General features: G+C 41.0%; 1 protein-coding gene across 1 annotated transcript in view; it reads left to right on the forward strand.

Moving 5' to 3' along the window:
• The first annotated feature begins 547 nt into the window (after positions 1–547).
• Positions 548–21,431, forward strand: part of ENOX1 (ecto-NOX disulfide-thiol exchanger 1) — a 603,512-nt gene continuing 582,628 nt past the window's right edge. The window contains exon 1 of the mRNA XM_054586376.1: positions 548–854. The gene's annotated coding sequence lies outside the window, so the exon portion shown is untranslated. The remainder of the gene's footprint in view (positions 855–21,431) is intronic.

Here is a 21,431-nt window from a genome sequence, read left to right on the forward strand (position 1 = left end):
CCAGTGTTCGGGCACGTGCGCCTCGGTCCTCCTCTCGGCCCTTCAAGGGTCCGGGCGTCTCCAAGATTGCAGTAGTAATCGTGGGGTCCCGATTCCTGTTGCCCCGCACCCAGCCGAACAGTCCGGACAGCGGGAGAGGGAGCGAGCGGTTCAGCCCCTCCCTAAAGGGGGCAGCGCGACAGTGGGCTGCGGGCGCCGCCTCTGCTGCATCCGTGGCTACTCGCTCCGCTCAGCTCAGCGCCACTCAGATCCGGAGTCCGCGCACGACGCGTTGCCTTTCCCTCCTCTGCCGCCCCGCGGCGGGCAGCTCCCCCAGGCGAGACGCGCGTTCGATTCTTCTTCCCCGGGTTGACTGATTTCCGGGTGTGAAGAATTTCGCCTCGGTCCCTAAGAGCATCTTGGCCTCTCTTCCCCTCCCCTCTCGACTCCCCCACCCTGTGGGCGCGCGCGCGCGCGCCCGTGTACACACACACACACACACACACACACGCACACGCGCGCGCGCGCGCGCACACACACACACACACACACACACACACACACACTCTTCCACTTGCAAGCGCGCGTGCGCACGCCCGCGCGCTCAGAGCCGGGGAGTCTCCAGCGCCCCTCAGCAGATCCTACTCTCTCGGGCGCCGCTACTCACACAGGCTTCCAGCCGCCACGGGGCGTCCTCTGTCTGCGGCGGAGGAGGCGGAGAGAACCGCAGCTGCAGCCTGGCCCCGTCTCGCAGCTCAGTGCTCGGGACGGAGTCCGGGCGAAGCGGAGAAGGAGGACGCCGAGACAAGGAAGAGCCGCGCCCGGCGCCCAGCTCCTCGCGGCGGGCTGCCTCAGCCCCGTTATTGCGGCCCCAGGTAAGCAGCTCCGGGGCCCGCAGCATCCCTGGGGCGTCCGGGCTTGGAGCCGGGGTTCCCCAGCCCCGCCTCCGCCACAGCGCCGGGGCAGAGGCTCGGAGGGGAGAGGGCTGGGGCGGGATGTGGGTAGGGGTGGGGAGAGGCGGATGGAGCCCGAGGTGAGGCTGGTAGGATGGGTGTTTGGAAGCGTGGGGGCTTCGGTGCAGCCCTCCGAGCCTCACTTCGCACTACCAGTGTTCCAGCCCTGTCACTTTTCCGAGCCCAGAGGTGTCTGGAGCCCCAGACAGCTGTTCGCTGCTCTCCCCGAGGCCGGCAGCCAGTGTTGGCTACGAGCTCCGCACTCACCGTGCGCCTCCTGTCTCCCCTGCACCTTGGACAGCGCACCCCGCCTCCCCTAGTCCCCTGAACCGCACGCTGGACCGCGTCATGCTCCCGCAATCCTCCAGCTGCCCTCTTCTTTCCAGGTTGTCACCCTCCCTCCCTGTTTCCCTTGTCCTCCCTGCCTTGGCGGACTCTGCTCTGATGCGGGCCGGAAACTTTCCTCCCTGCGTTAGGTACTATTGTTGTTATTTGTGGCCGTCCCCTTAACGCGGGGGAACACAGACACCTTGGACGAGTCTTCCTCGGTGGGAGCCTGTCCTGCCTGGCCAAGCCCGAGGCAAAAGAGGCACTGGGTAGCTGGATTCGGAAGCTGCCAGCGTGCAGAGCCCGCGCCTCTCGGACTCCCCACCTCCCGGGACTCCACACGTGCGCGCCTCCCACAGACTCGCCCCTCCCTGACCACCCCTGTTCTCTCCGGCACGGCCACCGCCACCCCATAGGTTGGACATCGGGGCTCGCGGACCTTGATTGGCTGAAGGTGTAACCCCGCCTCCTTTTCGGGGGTGGTGGTGTTTCTGGAGTGTTGTGGTTGTCATCCCGCGGCGCGCACTTCGGGGAAGTGGGATCTACAGGTATCGAATCCCTGCTGGATAGGATCCCCGCGTCCCATTGTGTATAGCTACTCACCCACACTTTTTCCGCCAAGTACACTACTGTGTTTTCTCCTTTTCTATATCTCAACATTTTACTGCTATAACATTAAAACATAGTCTTGTAACCCTACTTTTATTAATATTATATTTTTTCGGTGGTACCGATTTTGCAGGTCTAGAAGAATGTAGGAAAGATGTGTTTGTGGGGATTGTGGCAAAAAACTGGGCTGCAGATTTGAGTCCAGCAGTCTGGAGAAAGTAACGGGTGCTTAAGGGATCTGAAGAGGGTTGAAAAAGTGAGTAAGAAATTGTTTTTTGGAGGAGAGATGGAGGTGAGCGAGCTTGGGAAGCTGAGGGAGAAGGACGTGGGTTCCTTTACGGGGTGAGATGTGAAAGAAATCCAGAGGGGTGCTCCTGAGAGGTGGAGGTGGGCTCTGTCTTGGAAAGAGATAATTATGAGAGAGTATTGTATTTAGTTAATCACTAACACACTTTGTTTCTGTTTTGCCCATTCGATAGGAGACTTACTAGTAAAGACATCAGTCCATTTAGTGATTTTGCTCATTCCAGTTTCTTGTAATATATAGATTTGCAACTGGAAATGAATTTCAAAAAGTGAATTTCAAAGACTCCTCTAGGGGGATGCACTAAAATAGTTAAGTTAGAGAGCTTTTAGAATATTGTGAAGGAAGGTGGGTGAGCATTGCATAAAATCCAAAGACTGTTGTGGCATTATTTAGGGCCGTTGCAGTAGTATGTAGGCATAAATGATACTGATTTCTCTTCCTTTCAAAGCATGATTGCTTCTAGCATTTTGAAGCTTTAATTCCTTCAGGCTGTTTTGATGTTGTGTCTGTACATCTAAGAATATTGTAATTCCTATCTTTTGAAGCCTGTTGCAAAACAAACAGCAACTAATGCAAGTTAATGTTGACAACTTTATATGGAGTACACTGGGTTATTTTATTTGTAAGCTAGTGAAATATGCAAGAGTAACATAGCATGACTGTTTTTCCCCAAGGACCCATATCAAAACAAAGTGGGAATCACATGAGGCTGTTCTAGGGAGAATAATTCAATTATTTAAAAAATGAATATATTTTAAGATTCTTGGGTGTAAACAACAAATTTTCCCATTTGAATTATTATCTTTTTACACAGTGGTACACATGATATTAAGTAAAGTAGCATATTAAATATATTAGATGGTTCAAAAGTCGATAGTAAAGGCTTTCCATTTATTATTTTTATATAAATAAACAATTGCTTTTATGACTGGAAAACTTTATATCCAAAAAACAGAATTTGCTACATCTGGCCAATTGGAAATCATTGTTACTCTTGAGACTATAGGTCTTACTATGTTTTCATATCTCTAAGTCACGCCTTCATTTTCCCTCAGGAATTCAGATTCTAGAAATTTTATGGGTTTGGAGGTATATAGGAGAAGAATGTATATGTTCATACATATACATATACATTTACATATACACAAAATATATATATCAGAACACAGCCATATATTAACATACATAGCTTTGGGGCACATTCAGTGTATTTTTTTTATATATATTTGTCATCCCTAGAAAATTTTCTCATATCTTCTTGTCCAAAAGGTGGCCCTGTTTTAAACTGTAGAAAGCATTATCAACAGAAGAATTGGCCGACAGATCATGGAAACAGACAATAGTATTTTGTTGCTTGGCAACCACATACTGTGAATGAAAAACAAAGCAGTGACAGCTGCTTCCACATCCTGATACTCATGTTGTAGCTGAAGCATTGCAACCCTCAAATGAGGCAGATCTCCTAAGTTTCATTTGAGTAAGGCGAAGCTGTTTCTTTGGGGGAATGTTTTTAAAAAAGAATATTTAAACATTTTATTATAATAAGACATATTATTATTGTGGGATGAAATGAAGCATCTATTTTCAATTGCCTTCTTAAGCCTAGTATAAACTGAATAATGCAAGATTGGGAGGAGTGTTTAGTCCCTACTTATTCTTCCCTTTGTAGTCAGTAAGCGTATTTTCTGCTGCCATAGGTACTCTTAGGATTTTACAAAAACTTTTGAGTTCTCTATGATACCTAAAAAATGGCTGGATTTTAACTGCTAGGAGGGAATTAGGGATTGATGCCCTGGCCTAACCCTTTCATTTTAGAGGACCCTGAGGCACAGTGAGGTGATGGGAGTCGACTCTAGCAACAAAGCCAAATTCGGGATGTCTTTCCTTAGGTCACACTTGAAAAAATTTTCCCTCATTTCCTCCTCTGACTTATTTTTTTTTGTTCTTTCTCTACATAAAATTTGTAACCGAGATATTTATCCAATAAAGACACTTAGAAAATACAGTAATACTTTGGGGAAAAATTCCTTTGACACTACACTAGATTATAGTTTTAGCTATATTGTATACTGTGTATTCTGCCTTTAATCTCTGAAATTCCTATTATTCCCACCTCTTTCCCCAAAGTCAAGAAGCCCAGTCCTTTGCCTTCATAATTGTTTACAACTTTGGACAGTCTGTAATGATCTGTTATTCTCTATGTCAATTTTAAACATGGATGAGATTGAGGGTTATATTGGTCAGCCTGTAAACCTGCAGGAGTTTAAGTATCACAGCTAATTAATCCCTCGTTCCAGTCTTCTGTCTGCAACATGATAGACATACTGTTGGTGTAGTGATTTGGGCTTTATAATATATGTGAGTCACCGTGTGTCATTGCATAATACTCCTTTCAGTCTTTTATCAAAGCTGTCTTGCTAAAAGTGTTACCTGAAGCCTGTTTGTGGAGGGCAAGTTATCTATCTGTGATAGATGGCAATAGTGCAGAGTGTTTCTTAACTCTAAAATGATAATCAATTGATTATTGGGGGGATGCAAATTTGGACCATATATGCATTTTTGAACATTTCTTCTAAACTAAAAAGTGTATTGCATGGGTGATATGTTTTGAGGTTCTTTATGCTATTTTAAAGAACGTGTATTCCTTTGTTTATCACTTATGGTAAAGGTAGGCATTTAATATGATACCTTAACTAGAAAATTTCAGATTGAGCTGGTTGGAGAAACAATGGAGTGACAGTATTAAGTGCCATTGAAGAGCCATTTTCACCAGAAGAATATGCACTTTAGCAGATTTGTAGGGGGGAATAAATTGATTTACAGCATATTTAACCTAGTTTTAGAAGCCTGCTATTAACTTGTTCTAGCTAGAAGGATTTTCAAGCAGAATAGTAATTTGGCAGATTTCAAGTGAACTTCACTAATTTTTAAAAAAAAACATTTTCCACAGTCTGGTTATAGTTCATCCAGGAGAAGTACTTCTTTTGGGTTAATCTGAATTTTAAGGTTGCTATTATTATTATTTTAAGTTCCTGAACCGTATCTCTTTGTATTGTGTGATGTTAAGCATGCTGTAGTTGACACATTTAGTTTAATCCACTGGAATCTTGAAATGTAATGAATTTCCCTGTGCTATCTTTATGTACAAGATAATGTGTGTATGTGTATATGTAAATATATACACAGTACTTACATTTTTTCCTTTTTGTTGTTTTCATCCTATGATAGAACACTAAAGGACTTGATTTGTGTTCTTTTTAATATAGTAAAGAGAAGCTGTAAACAGGAGATATTTACATTTTCAATTTTCTTAGGTCAATTTCTGCTGTTATAGCCTGTAAACTCTCACCCACACAAATAGGATGATTATGAAGAACAAGGAAACAAATAAATATACATCTAAGCATCATCCCATTTGCTACGCTCTAGGCTAGTCAAGAAAGGATATTTTCTCATTTCTCAACACATATTTTCATACAAAGTCATATACACATTGAGTTTAAAATTCTATAGACTCCTTTTTTACTGTAAGAGTGGACAGAAAAAGTATTTGTTTGGGAGACCCGTGTATGGCCGTTTTTAAAAGTAAATACTACACATTCATATTTTCAGAAATGCAGTAGCATTTGGAAGAATTAAATTGAATTATTCCCTTTTGAGATTTTTCAAATTTATGCTGAGGATGTAAGCCATGGCCCTCACAACAGTGCCCAGGACCTACAACAGCAGAGCCTAGCACATGGCAGAAACTCTATGCATTTTGTGGAATATGCACTTGTCTTCCTTCTTTTCATAATGTTGCAAATATTTCAACTTGTCTCTGTATGAATGGTGAAAGTTGAGAAAATGGAGAAGAAATTAGTTTTTTAATTGTTTCTGACACTGTAGTAAAACTTAGAAATAATTAACTTAGTGATATTTTAGAATATATTTATTGTTAGTATAGGAAGTTATATTAGGGGTATTGATTTTTCACAAATACACCCTTCCTGAGTCCAGACTAGCTCTTTAGTAGCCCACAGCAGCATAACAAAGGTTATGGCAGCTAGTCCAAAGAAATACTTTATTTAGTTGGAGCTGGAAGGAGAAGTTTGCTAGCCCAAATGCAATTATCCAGACTGGAATGTGGCCAAGGTGCTGTGCTTAACATCCTGAACAGTGGGAGAAAAGCCGCCATGAGGTCTTTGATCACTTAAAAGTGACCAGACCTCTGCTTTCATCTTATTTGCAAGAGAGCACCTTGAGTAGCTTGAAGACTGTGGAAGCTGTAGTGCACTTAAGTGACAGAGCCCAGGTGACCATCTAGCTCCCATGTACCACATTTCTGGTCATTGGAAGAAGTCACCATCCCAAGAGCTCAGTGCCATTGAGATATGACTTTCTTCTTTTTCTTCCTCCCTCTTTGTGAAGTAGGTGGAAAGTGTAGGGTCTCTGGAGAAACCCTGGTGGAATCACAAGGTAGAAAAAATCTGACAAGCTTCCAATTCCTCTTAAAGAATCCTTCACCCTTCTACCACTTTCTAGGTGTTTCTTTCTTTTGTAGGATTTAATTCAGTTTCTTATCAGCAAGTCTTTGTTAAGGTCATGATGAAGAAGGTTACAGTACTTTTCTGGAGTAATTCTTGAATGTCTGGCATGTAGTAAGTATTCAGTATATATTTGTTTAGTTTTACTAGTGGAGTTATACCTACTATTTTCATAAATATGGAAGATAGTTTTGTTCAAGAAACCTTCTTAGATAATACCGTACCATTATCTTTTAGGATTATTTCTTTAACAAACATCTATTGAGCATTTACTATATGAATGGTTAGTTTTTGGCTCCAGGGATCATAAAAATTCTTAAGTATACATCATTTGTGCTCATGGAAGAGAATCTATGCTACTCACCTGGAAATGCATCCGTTCAGTGTGGTTTAAAAGTGACTGTGCAGAGAGGTCACTAGTATGGAGCCAGGGGCATGGAGGATCAAGTAAGGCCCACCAAAGATTTTGAACTTAATGATATTGGTCAGTGTTTTACAATCTACTGCTTAAAGGAATCCTGTGAAATGCTTGCTATAGTATTGATTCCTGGGTCCCATCCCAGACCCACTGAATTAAAATCTTTAGAGACATGGTCTGGTGGAGCAGACACAGTCGGCTTCATGTTCATAAGCCAAGAGGCTCACTGCTCTAGTACATGACTACTGTTTTCTACCTGAGGTCGTTATCTCTCATGTGGGACAGCTTGGTAGGGTGGAGAAGTTAATGGCCTCAAGAATGGACCTCAACCAAAGACAGGAGAGAGCTGGGTGGTAACATGCTAGCATTCTGGACCCTTGGGTGCAACAAATGATGCATATCATGCACTGTGTCCTAGAGTTCCCCAGTGAAACTGAGCCTCAGTTGCCCATGCTGGCCATCCACTAGATAAACCTGTGCTTTATCGACTGTCTCCATTCCTCTACCAGTACTTCCTGGTTTTCCCTCCCCCAAAACATAACGTGTTTAAATTCTTTCTCAAGATCTGTTTTTGGAAGAACTCAACATATTATATTGAAGAATCTGCTTTATTTTATGTTTTGTTCATGTCCTCACTGATTTTTGCTGTATAATGAGGCAAATTTGGGAGACCCAGCCTTAGGTGACAGAGAGCTACTGCAGGATTAAGATGAGGGCATTGCCATCTTTTGATTTGCAACTGATAGAGTGAGAGTTGGGGCCATGGAGATGAGCTAAGAGGTGCCCAGGAAAGCAGTGATGAGCACTTAAGCCAAAGTAGTGACTGTGGGGATGGAGGTAGGGAAAGGGTGCAAGATGGATTTTGATGGAAAGCTGTCTGGAAAAGTCAGCATAACATAGAGGACTGTGATGTGTAGTCACTTAGCTCACTGCCATTCCAAAAACAAGATTTCAGTCCTCTGACCTGCACTATTGCTCTGTCCATTAGGCTTGGCACCCCTTGAAGGGCTGAGATTTCTCTCTCTTGCCTATAATTGTGATGAGACTTTCTGGATTTAAGTGATATAATTCTGGACATAAGTAAAAGAATAGAGGTAAGTTAAGGAATGTAAATAATTATTAGATCATTAAAAGCATAAAAGTACTTTATAGGAAGGATTTGTGGAGTTGTAGAAAATGAGAGCTGAGAGATGCCTGTGATGTGTGTTTATTTTGTGATGAACAATGATTTTTTTCTCCCCAATACTTTTGGCTAAGACATGATTTTTATCCACCATCAGTTTCTGGAAGACCTAGCATGCACTTACATCTATGGTTTTCCCTGCTTCTCTGACGTCTTGCATTTTAGCTAAGTGCATGAGGGGTAGGTGTGGGTGGGGCTGGTCCTTTGCTCTTGTTCTGTCAAAATGCCAGGCTTTTGACTCCAGCTTCTCCTGCCCCATCTTAGGCCACCAGTTCCCAAAGGAGATCAAAGGATACAGGGGGTAGGAGGAGGAAAGCATAAACCCATAAAGTGAACCATTTTGAATTAAATGCTTAATTATGAAATGAGCAGGTTTAAGCTTGTTAGATGATAGGAAATAAGATCAGGCAGCCTTCTAATTGTCTCATGTATGAATACTAATATTCTGGCTCTGTCTGTAGTTAGGAAGACAAAGACTGAATAATGAAGCTGGAGAACATTGAATATTTCTGCAAAAGTAGGATGGAGTGTAGGAATGGAAGAAAGAAGGTGAAGGGATTAGCCAAAGAACATATATGCATGACCCATAGACACAGACAACAGTGTGGTGATGGCCAGAGGCAAGGAGGGAGCGAGGGCTGGGGGAGGGAAGCAGGAAAGGGAGAGGAATGGGGATATATGTAGCAGTGTCAACAATGAAAATAAAGTAAACAAAGAATTGAGCCAATGACAAAGACGAGACCAAATTTTGAGAAATTGTTGACTAGGTCAGCAGAGAACTTGCTGGTCTGCGTAACAGAAAGAACAGTCATGATAGTAGAAATACTGAACAGGGTGTAAAGAGACTGGAGATGCTGTAGGTGTAACGCAGTAGGGAGGGAGAGACCTTATTAATTTAGAGTGTTAAGCACATTTATGATTTTTTAAAACTGAACTTTTTATTTGCAGATAACTTTAGGTTCATATGCAGTTATAAGAAATAATAGAGATTCTTTACCCATTTCCCCCCAATGGCAATATCTTGCAAACCTGTCTAGTGCAATATCACGACTAGGATATTGATTGATAGAATCTACCAATCTTGTTCAGATTTCCCCAGTTTTAGTTCTACTCATTTGAGTGTGTTATGTTTGCACATGTGCATGTGTGTATTTTTTTCTATTTAATACTTATGATATTTTTATTTTTTTAAACAGCCTTTTTCATTCTAGAAATTTGAAAATAAAATTCACTTGTTTAGACTCGTCCTGGCTTAATTATAACTGAAGAAAGGTGCTACAGAATAAAAGCCTCAACCCCTTTCCAAGTCTGTGGTTTTGCAGAGCAGTATCTGGTGCCACCTGAATGTGGCAGGAAGGTCAGTGGGTCATTTGGCTAGGTACAGCTTTTACTTTATTTATTTCTTGGTTACTATTATATGGCAATAAGAAGGTCTTTTACAAGCATGACTGTTGTAAAAGAAACTTCCTTATTAAAGCCCATTGTTACTCCTCTTGCTTGTACCAGCATTCGTATCCTTTCCTTCCAGCATTCCTTGCCCTCCCCTCTTCCTCTCTGTGTTGCTTTCCCAGATTTCTGAGTCAGCTGGCTCCCATGTGAGAGGCACATGGAGATAGCAGGGAGAAGGGCAAAGACACGGTGTTGTTTTCTGCTAGCCTTGGGCAGCATCTCTGACAGGGGAACGCCTCCTCTGCACCACTCATACTTGACAAACCCCTGGTTCTAGCTGCTCACAAGTGACCTTGGCCCATGGACCTCAGCAACACCACCTACTGCGATTGCCTCTTTAGCCTAGGGGACGTAGCAGCTTCCTGCTCTTGATAATCTCTGTATTACCTCAATATTATGTATTAGGCTCTCTGCTCCTCCATCACCTGAGTAACCAATTCTTGATATTAAATTTTCTCCATGAAAAAATACTTGAAGAGATTTCTGTTTTCCTTGTTACTCATTCCCCAGTTCCTCCGAGCATGGCAGTGGAATAAATCTGATGAGGTTTTCCTCTTTTTCTATTCTGGCGTCTTCCACTGCAAAAATCTTGCTAGCTACATGAGTAGAAGATACCTGCATCTATAACTTTACCTCTTCTACCAGGAATCTCCAACCTTTACTGACTATTCGTCCCTTCCTAGTCTCTGGTTTTCCAAACTTCCCTTTGTCAAATATATTTGGCATTTTGGCAATCTCCCTCAGCATCTTTGTTATTCCATTCTTGAGCTTCTCTTTTACTAACCTTCTCTGTCTTATTTTCTGCAAGTAGTCCTTCCTGATCTCTTTGCCTATCTAATGTCCTTATGCCTGTATTAACATGTTGATCCCATGACTCACTCCTGAATGTACTTTGGTTTGCTGGTCAGACCTCTGCTACTCAAGATTTGGTGTTCCTGGCACTTCAATATCCTGCATAAAGATGCTTTTTGAATATGCATTATCAGGCTCTTTTACCTCATCTCCCATAGAAGTACATGTGATTCTGTAACAAAAACATTGGTGAAAGTATTAATAAGAATGCTTTTGAAGAAGGGAACGGGACTCAAGTGGCATTTTCAAGTGCAAAGCAAGTTTAAAAGCCATGTCAGAGGAAGCAAAGCTGGGGCTAACATGGTGGCCATACAAGCTACCTTAAGGAAGGGGACACAGGAGAGAGAGTTAGTATCTTAGAGAATGTGTTAGAGTAGCGTAGCGACCGCTCTGATTCCTCCCTCAATGGACAGCAATCTTGTTGGTTGCTGCCATCTTGGTCCTGCAGTGGGCCACATTGGGCAGTGCCATGCCCTCGCCAGGCGTTCCCTAGCCGAGCACAGAGAGCTGGGAATTAGAGCAGGGAGAAACATTTAGAGCTGTCTTAGACTAAGATGTTCAAAAGGCCGCACAAACAACGCAATTGTAGGTGCCGCATACTCAGATGCCAGGAGCAGTACCATTGCAGCACACATGAAGGTTTTCTTAAAATTAGTGGCCATGCAAATCACTACCGGGTCTGTGGGAAATTGGGCCTGGGAAAATTCAGAGCTTTGGCTAAATAAGAACATAAATATTGAAAAATAGCTTGTGTCATGGGCTTTAAGTGTATTTGGGTCCTCATGTTCTGCTCTTGCAGTGGGAACAGGGCTGAAAGGTGTTTGTGGGCTGGTGCATACAGTTCTGAACAGACAGAGCACTTTGGAACCTGCCCATAGAGCACTCTTTTCCTCTGCTCCCTGTAATGATCAGAAGTGGCAGGAGAATTGTGGATTAGGCGGCTCTGAGTAGAACTAACAATGGAAAAGAAAATAAGTGTATTTTAAATGGGTATAAGCTTTGAAGGTAAGTAATTAAGATACACTTCAGCCTCATGGACAAATTAGGGGTATAGAAGTACAAGATTGGAAAAAATAAATCACTTGCACTTTTATAATCACTGAAGAACAGTTTGTTTAGTAATAAAATACCAATTATACCTGCTCTGCTGTGAGTTTTTCCTTAACTTACCTTTTCCCTGTATCTCTCAGGACTGACTGAGTTCAGGGCCCCTCCCCCCTGGTAGTACTCTGTGCTCTTCCCTTCAGGAAGGTGGTGCCTGCATGAGAGTCCTCAACAGTTTTACATGACATCTTGCCGGAGCCTGGTCTTTTACCCATTTCAGTGGCGTCTTTCTGCAAAGATATAGTCTCTATTTCTTTCCTTATTACTGAGTAGAAACAGAGACTATTTATCTCCATGTGTAGTGGCACAAGGAGAAAGTTTTTAAGTGGAACTTATATCAGGCTATAGGGACTGATTTTGTCAAAAAACAAAGCAGGTGCTACAGAAGTTAGAGAAGTTGTTTTCTATGTACTGGTTGGTGCATTCTGCATTGTGTCGGATTATCCCTAGGTAGTTTCTGATTTTTCTCCTCTAGTGGTTAAAAGAATAATGTTAACATATATTTTAAATCTCACATAATATTGTGCCCTAGCTTGATACTCCATATGTAATAGAGATTTAATGTTCTTTTAGGAAGGCACACTATACACTCACTGAGCCAAAAGGATGGGTGTTTATTGTGCCATGTAGTAAACAAAAGTGATCACTGTTCTTGTCCTCCTGTGACTGAGAGTTTACTGGAAAGGATATTAAGGAAAACAAAAATAATTATAAAATTAGAACTCATGATAAGTAGTTGGAAAAGACTAGGTTTATTTGAAAGGGTATAATGAGGGTGAAGTTGTCAGGGGAGAGTAATATGAAATTATATGGGAGAGTAATTTAGAAATTAAGACCTGAACAGGAATTGGATCCATGTGAGAGTCCAGTGTAGGAACCCCAGGCATGAGAAAGAGCTTGGCTTTTGAAATCACTGGAAGGTAGTGTGGCTGGACTGCAGAGAGTGAGGCTCTTGAGATGTAAGTTAGCGCCTGATTATGCCAGACCTACTAGGCCATGCTGAGGATTTTGGATTTTATTCTAAGCACAATGGACAGCCATTGAAGGGTTTTCATTTTGCTTTATTTTTCTTTTTTCAAACTGAGGTGAAATTCGTGTAACATAAGTGAACAAATTAGACGCATTCACAATGTTATACAGTCACCATCTTGAATCTATTCTAGAATATTTTCATTACCCTAAAGGGAAAACCAATACCCATTAAGGAGTCATTGAAGAGTTTTAAAGGAGTGATGGAGTGTGACTTGCAGTATGTAAGATCTTTCTGCAAGTTTCTGAGAATAGACTGGAGATGATAAGACTGGAAGCAAGACAGCCCACCTGGAAATTATGCTTAAGTCCAGGGAGTGATGGTCTTGGTGGCTTCCTGGACAAGAGACAAATACAATTACCACAGATAGGGAGAAGAGTAGAATTATCCAGGACAGAGTTATATAATCAGTTTTGGTTATCGATAAGTGGATTAATCACCTTGTAATTATCTACATCACTGTTTCCCAAAGGTTGATCTGTACCCTGGTCAAATCTGTCTAGCCTAGGTAGTATACTGCTTAAGCCTATCTCAAGATACTGATGCAGAAGGACTGAGGAGGGACCCTAATGGATTTTTAGTGCAAATAAGGTTTGAGAAGGCTACCAACAGTCCATCAAAGTGGGATGAAGTTAGAATGAGACACAAAATAGACAAATAGAACCTAGTACCTGGTTGTAATTTTGAGTGGGAGGGACACTTTTTTGAGTATGAATCTTTAATTCGATCCCAAGGGCAGATAATATCATATGGACAGTTTTATGGGTGGTGTTTATTTTTGATCTTTTATTTCTTGGGGCATTGTGACTCTACCAGAATTAAATGGTGACTGAGTACAATGGCATTTCCATGAAATACAATGTAGGTATAGTGTAGTAATTTATCGTAAAATAAACAAATGACTGCTAGAAATTAACTTGTAAAACAAATTGTCCTAGTATTATTTGCAGTTACCTTGTATCTACAAGATTCCTATTACTTTAAAGAGATGTTAACTCCTTTAACTGATTTTAGAAGCCAGATTTTTTGAGACTTTATAGTTAGAAAATCCTAAAAACTGTAGTAAAAATCACTAATAAACAAATCAAGATTTTTTTGACTTTCTTATATGTTCTTTGACTAACATTCTTTGACTAATCCCTTCACCTTCTTTCCATCAGTCCCCCTGTTCCCACGCCTTCCACTGTTACAGCTGCCTGTCTGTTCCATGATTCTGTGCCTCCTGTTTTGCTTCTGTTTTTCATTTGCCTTTGGTAGTTTTTTCAAACCCAATGCTACATTTTAAGCTGTCACTTTCAGCTGTAGTCTGCAATCTCAGATGTTTCTATCCCAGTGGTGTACAGATCTTTCAAACAATCAATTCCTGCCCCCCTGCAAATTTATGAAATATGTTTGCTTAAGTTATAATTTTATAATTGAAAGGGGTCACAGAGAATGTCTAGTTTTCTAGTTTGCTTGTAATTATTTATTACCTTTGGAAATCTAAAGTGACTGGAATAAGGCTCTGCCACTGAGGAGCAGGGTTCAGTCCTCGGGGCTTTATCCTCATGTGAAAGTGCATTTGATAAGCAGTGCAGTCAAGGTCCTCTGCCCAACAACATAGCCCCCAAACCAGCTGCCCTTCTGCAGCTTTTGAATGGCCTCCTGTCCTTTCTGGAAGCAGCTGTATGTTTTGCTCTCCCTGTACCATTGGTCCTCACCCACTTTATCTTTCCCTTTTTGGAATAGGAAGTGCTCAGCTATTATGAGATGTTTCATTTTGATCAATATTATTTCCACACTTTCAGAAAGGCACTTAGACACTTCTGGCTGTGTTTCTTTCTCAGGATGTACAAATTCAGATCTTAAAGTGGTTTTATTGCTTCATCGTGGAATTTTATAATGAAATAATATTTTGAGTGCCTGGCTAGCTTCTTTGATATTTTTTTTCTGGAATGGATATGAGGCAAAGCTCTTTGTTTATTTTACACTAAAGATAAACAGAATCAGTAAATAGCCAGCTTTTTTTAAGCTCAATTTTTCCATCCCACAAAAATTTATGCAATCATATAAGAGCAATGCCATAGATGAATACAAAAATGAAAGTAAAATTACTCAGGAATACTAGAGATAATCATTGTTGACATTTTAGTAAAGTTCTTCCAGGCATATCTTTCTGTCTCTGATTCTTTCTCTCTCTGTCTCACATGTACATACCATGTAGGAGTAAAGTTCTAAATAAATGGGATTTTGTTTTATGTGCTATTCTACAGTCTGCTGTTTTTCTAACAATATGTGGTGGTCCTCTTTCCATGTCAATAAATATATATTATCTTTTAATGACAATACTTTTATTTGATGCTTTTCATTGTAAGTAACACAAATTCTAGCTTGAGAGTGTTTTGATGGTTGCCGGATGGGAAGGGGGAGGGGGAGAATGGGTGAAGAGGTGAGGGGATTAAGAAGTATTAAGGTAGGTAGTTACAGCATAGTCATGGGGATATAAATACGGTACAGGAAATGGAGTAGCTAAAGAACTTATACTCATGACCCCTGGCCATGAACAAAGGGGTGGGAATTGCCGAGGGAGTGGGGGGTGCTGGGCGGAGGGGGGCAAAAGGGGAAAATCAGGACAACTGTAATAGCATAATAAATGAAATATAATAAAAAAAGAATATATTGAAAATTCCAGTGGATAGGGATGTCTGGCAGAATTTCATTCAGATTTAGGATTATTTTCTTTATAACTTTTTCTTTCCTACTCTTTTTCATGTTTCTTATGGTAGCAAAATAGCTGCACCTCTAGGGGCCCATTCACTACTCAGAGGGGAGTTTAGCATAATCATCAGACTAAAGTCCTAGGCTGCCTCCTGCTTGGACCACCTGAGGTAATGTGACCAAAGGAACGTCATTTTCATTGCTTCAGATCTGGGTAAAAGTTTATGTTAATCCCATCCAAACTTCATGAATAGGAAACTCAGAGTTCCAAGAGAAAAGGAGGAGAAGCAGCTTGCTGGGGAGGCAGCTAATGGTGTTAGAATTTACAAGGCTTACTAAGAGACATTTACGTTTCTAGTTTTTCAATTTAAAAGTCATTGCTTCTTTAAGCATGCTTACATGTATGCCAATTTATACTCATGCAATAATCTCATTTGGGTAAATTCTTATTAGAGGAATTGCTGGTTCAAAAGGTTTGCCAATTTAACATTTTAATAGCCATAAGCCATCAAAGCTGTAAAACCTGCAAAACCACACTTTTGCCAACTATACATTATACATTGAAATCCCTCAGGTGCCTGTTGTGAGCTGTGTATGTGTGTGTGTGTGTGTGTGTGTGTGTGTGTGTGTGTGTGTGTTTCTGAGTCTTTAAAAAGTGGAGACTTCAGGATTAACGCAGAATTTCAGGTGTCACGATTTCTTTAGGCAAGACAGATTTGAAGTGGCATAATTTGAGGTTAATTGAAGCTTCGGTGGTATGAAATGTGTCATTAGGAAGGTGAAGAGAAAAGGATGGGAGGAATGTACTCAGTCAGTTGCAAGTTTAGTGCTTGGTGGGTGATGCTTAGGGTGGACTCTTTGCCTGTCCCTGGGTGCCCACCTGAGTCTCGCCATCGTCCCGTGCTCTGTGGTCTGTCACTGTTTGCCTCCCCATTCCGGTGTGTAACACAAAGATCAGCCAGGCGCAATTGGAAGTACTGGGAGCTGATGACCATTCATGTGCTTACTCTGCACTTTTACCTGTAATGCTTCTGAAATTCTTACAGTTGAGTTTACTAGAAAAAGTTAGTTTAGAAATCAGTGATGTCTGGGATGGCAGGACCCTGTATGCCTTGGTCATCATTTTGAGGAAGTGAGTGGAGAAGCTCATTGGAACAACGCACTTTTAGGGACCCAATAGCAGACAGGTTCTATTTGCCAGGATAGCCTTTATTAATGTGAACAAAAAGGGCATTTGAATGGGAACATAGCAGAAGATCTCAGAATAATAGTCATGTCTTGAGTATTTTCAGGCATAGCTGCATATGTCATTCCATGTAATCCTCATGGCAACGTTTTTTACATCAGTAATAAGAGGAAAAGCTCAAAAAGATTAAGTTTTCGCTGTTATAGCTAGTAAGTGGAAGAAACAAGAATTCTGAACTCTTTCTTCTAACATATTGATGGTCTTTCTCTCCTAAGGTAGAAATTATTGATAATAATTCTAGCTTTACTTAATTTTAACTGATAGTACAAAAGAAGGAGTGCAGTGTTTAGTATTGAAATTGAGATATGGCATTGAAGATTCACCTGAGAATTGGAAATGATAAAATTGACCGAAAGAGAAAATGGCCCAAATGAGGTATGTGACTTAGAAGCTAAGGGAGCTGGGTCAACAATGACAAAGGGGACAGGCTTCGCTGTGGAAAATGACTGCAGAATGAGAGTTTCATGAGCATGAGCCATATGGAATGGGGCCAAATAGGAAAAACGGATAAGATAAAGTGGTATGCTATGTGCGAGAATGTTCTAAAGCTATGACTGTGATAAAAGATATAAATTATTATGGTTAAATTAGAAATGCTTATCGTGGAAGCGTATTTCCATGACAGAATTTAATTACATAATAGAGAACAGTGGGGTTTTGGAGATGTGTGAACTTGGCTGCTGTGTTTGTTTAGGTTCAGGATGCTAGAAGGACATGGCTCAATTAAGCCAAATAATACCCTTATCAAGAAGAAGGAAGATAGGGCAATTTATAATAAAAGCACAACTCTATCAGATTCATTTATACTAAAAAAGAGAATGTTAAGGCATAGAGTACTTAGTGGAGAAAAGTAATGGCTTAAGCTCACAGGGATAAAGTTAAATTATGTGTAACACAGGCCAGTTCTACTAACATTTAGAACAGGAGTTCTTTGTGAGCATGGGCCAAAGGAGGGCTCCAGCTCTCACAGTCTCTCTTGCTCTTCCCTTTGCTAATTGCCAAATGCCAGGTGGAGCTGGAGGGTACTGACAGACTGAGTGGCCCTAGTGAGTCTCTATTGCATCTGGCAATGCTTGTATTGCTGTCCCTGAGCTCCTGCTGGCTGCTAGGCACTGCCTGTGTTTGTGGTATCTGCCAGTGGACAGCTGATTAAGAGCCACGGGAGAGTACAGTGCTTTGGCAAGTGTGCAGCTGCACATGGCAGACCCTGCTCACTCGAAGTGCTTTGGAGGGAGATGAGTGCATTCTTTCCCACTGATGCTCTAATGAACCCATTACAGAGTACCTGCTGCAGTATCTTCTTAGTCACCTTTATTGGAATTGACTCCATTGCCCAATTGCATTGATCATTAAAAACTTTTAATGTGCAGTCTTAACTTTTCTCTCCTTGGCTTGAGGCAGTTGCTGCCTGCCCTATTTGGCAGTTGCCATGAGTAGCTGTGAGCACTAGTAATGTTATTGGCTGAGGTAGTAAAACAGAAGCTGAATAAACTTTGGCTCCCAGCATACTCCAGGACAGAGCTTTTGGTTTCAGGGTTAAAACAACACCGGAACAGCAACTGAAAATGTCACTGAGCAGTGCATCCATGAATGGCCTTGGATGCCCAGTGGGGGCATCCATGGCTCGGTGTTGAAGATGCTGCTGATGACTCCATGCTCCAAATTTGTGCTCATATCTCTTTAGTCTCAAAATCTTAGCATGAAATATTTAGTACCCCAGGAAAGCCAAATTAATGGTGAGTCAAAGTAATTAAGGCAAAGTAAATAATCTCCAAGGTTCTCATTCCCCGTGAAACTAATTTCATATCTTATCCTTCATGTGTTAAAAATAGTTCTCTGCTAATTCAAGATGCCTCTGCTCTGTGTTGGTGAAGTGCACTTCAGTTCTATTGAAAGATGCAGAGCAGAGTTATTTTCAATTGGGCGTTTTGTTTTTTTTTTTAAGAGAGACATTTTGGCACTGCAAGAGCCTGAATCTCTTTAGGTGAACTGAGAGTCAGATACAGCTGTAGCCGGGCAGATGATAGGCCATCAGGCTTGTGGTAACTTGCAGCTGGGGTAGCCTTTCATCCTTTTAGGGTAACTGTCAGTTACCACCTTTCTAGCCAGTGAGGAAAGTAGTTCAACTCCTTTACAGGATTTTGATTGGCCATAGCTTGACTTTGTCTGTGTCTACAAGTTTAGAAACTAGATCTGTTTAGCTCTTCTGAGCAATGGGAACATTGGGACTTGAACATAATTTTAGTTATTTTGCACCGTAAAATAATCATGACATGTAAATAGGGGGACAGTTGTGAGCTTATGGGTTTTTAGACCTCAGTGTACCAAAGCCAGTCTTTCCACCACTGCGCTATTGCAGTGACAATACCCCCATTGTCCCAGGGCCTGAGAGGATGTGGGACTATGGCTCCCCAAGCTAATGAAGCTGCTTTAGGATTTATTATTGTTACAACAGTGGTCTTGATTACATGAGGGAATTCTTTCTCTTTGCAATAAGAGAGTATTTTGGTTAGAAAGAACAGGGGTATATGAAGATAACTGTTTAACTTAAAATCCTCAGTGACCTGCAGATGAAATATGGGATCATTATCTTGCTGTTGCTCACTTTCAAAATCCCTTAGTTATCCTTTTCTCTTCAGAGAGCTGCCTTAGTCCTTTAGTGCATCATAGACTTACTCTCCTGAAGAAATTCTGTTTTACATTTGAAGTTTTAAGGTAGCAACATGGGAGTGGCACAGGCAGGACAGGCACACCTCAGAGATACTGCAGGTTTGGTTCCAGACCGCCGCAGTAAAACAAGTCGGAATTTTTTTTTGCAGGTGGAGGGTCTTGCCTTCGATTTGTAAAAACACAAATCTGTCAAGTTCAATAAAGCAAAGTGCGGTAAAGAGAGGTGTGCCTGGGAGACTTCTGCACTAGGGCTGGGGTCACGCCGTAAATGCGCACCTGTTTGTGGCTGATAAAACGGCATTCGCTTCACTTGTCAGGACACTTAACTGAGAATGTTTGGGCCTCAGCCCGCAGTCACTTGGAAACCTAAAAGCTTTAGTAATTATTCTGAAGAGGATGGTGTTTTTCAAAGTTGTTTCTCTGGTTGAAAATGACTTTTTGTTCACAGCAATGAGTAAGTGCTAGAAATAATTGAAAATGAATTGAAGAAGGAGGGTAGAGGGGAGGTAAGGCGTTTTAGCTGCTGGCTGGTGTTATTGCTTAAAAGCAGGCAGTTTTGTTAGATTTTATATACTGTATGTGGTATAAAGAACAAACCTTTCCATTTTTTTTCCAAGAGCCATGATGTTATCTTAGTAATTGAAAATAATCTTCTAAAGTTGCTCTTTAACTAGATTTACACAATCCCCTTTCAAATCAGCTGTTATCTGCCCTTACATTTCACAGTAAATGTTGCTGTCTGCTCAGCCCCTGCTAACAAGAAGATCAAGTGTAACTCTTTTCATGATTTGAAATAAAGTGTTTCTATTGTAATTATCCTGGCTCCTGGTTATGCTGTTACAAGTGGGCTCATTTCTCAGCTGCGATTATGAGAATGTTTCATCGTGGAATATAAGGCCTTCTGTTCCTGCAGGGTTTTCTCTCAGAGACAATTTAATGATTTCTCTCAATCATTTACCTTTTTTATGTTTAAAATAATTATATTAACCAGTGTCACCCCAATAAATTTAATAAAAATAAATAAAAAAGCTTCTTGCAACAACAAAAAACACATTTTCATAAACATTTCAGGGTATGGTCTGGGATTAGGGAGAAGTTTGGGGAATTTTTTTTCTGTTATACTTGGGTGACACTTGAGAGGCACTGTATTCCCTGTTTATATATTACTGACCTCATTTTGGCAAAATTAGAATAAACACTATGCCTATTAAACTGCAGGAGGCAGGTTTTAAGTGCGTGTTTTATGATGGTGGTGAGAGAGGTAAACATTATAAGGTGCTGTTAGGGAATATGGTGAGAAGCTTTGGAGTCTCTTGGAATTTTTCAGGAACATTATAAATTCTCATGTTTAGGGTACAAATTCTGTATGAATCTTATAGATTTGTGATAGTGCATGTAACTATTTCTAGATTGTGTTCATGTTTTATTTTTAAGCTATGTTATTTCTCTTGCATAATTGGCCTACAAAATCCTTTTGCTTATTCTAAGCTAGCAAAATTTCCATTAAGGCTTTCTTTAAATCAAAATTGCTAATTATTTCCTCAAGGAAGGTATTCATCAAGCCGTAGAAAGATAAAAGGACATTAAATCCTATTTAAGTTGGAGTATCTTATCAATCTTAGACTATATATAGGAAGTCTCAGTAGGTATATGTTACTGGTATTGGAGAAGTGAATAAGGCCTGGGGGTTGAACGAGGGATGAGGCTGGGAAGGGAGAATGCTACCTGGGGCAGCTAGCGGTCTTTCAGACATCTTTTGAATACAGGCCATATGACTTCACCTGTTGATATCAGTTGGAATGGTTAGATTAAGGCCTGACTCTTCCGTTTAACAACTATGTAAATCTTTTAAATATTTTAAGCCAAAATTCTATTGGATACAAAAAAAGGGAGTTGGATACAGTGACCATTTAAGATTCTCAACTGCTCTGAAATGACAAATTCTACTAAATATGAAGAATATTTAATGCACTTATTTCCCCATAATAAAGAGAGTGGATTTATGAGCTATAGTTAAACTATACAGTCTGTCTTTTTAGGCTACCCATTGTATCACTCAATTCTATTAGTAAGGATTATTG

This window comes from Pteronotus mesoamericanus, unplaced genomic scaffold, assembly GCF_021234165.1.
Source record: "Pteronotus mesoamericanus isolate MK-2021 breed Mesoamerican mustached bat unplaced genomic scaffold, CSHL_Meso_final contig_94, whole genome shotgun sequence".
NCBI lineage: Eukaryota > Metazoa > Chordata > Mammalia > Chiroptera > Mormoopidae > Pteronotus > Pteronotus mesoamericanus.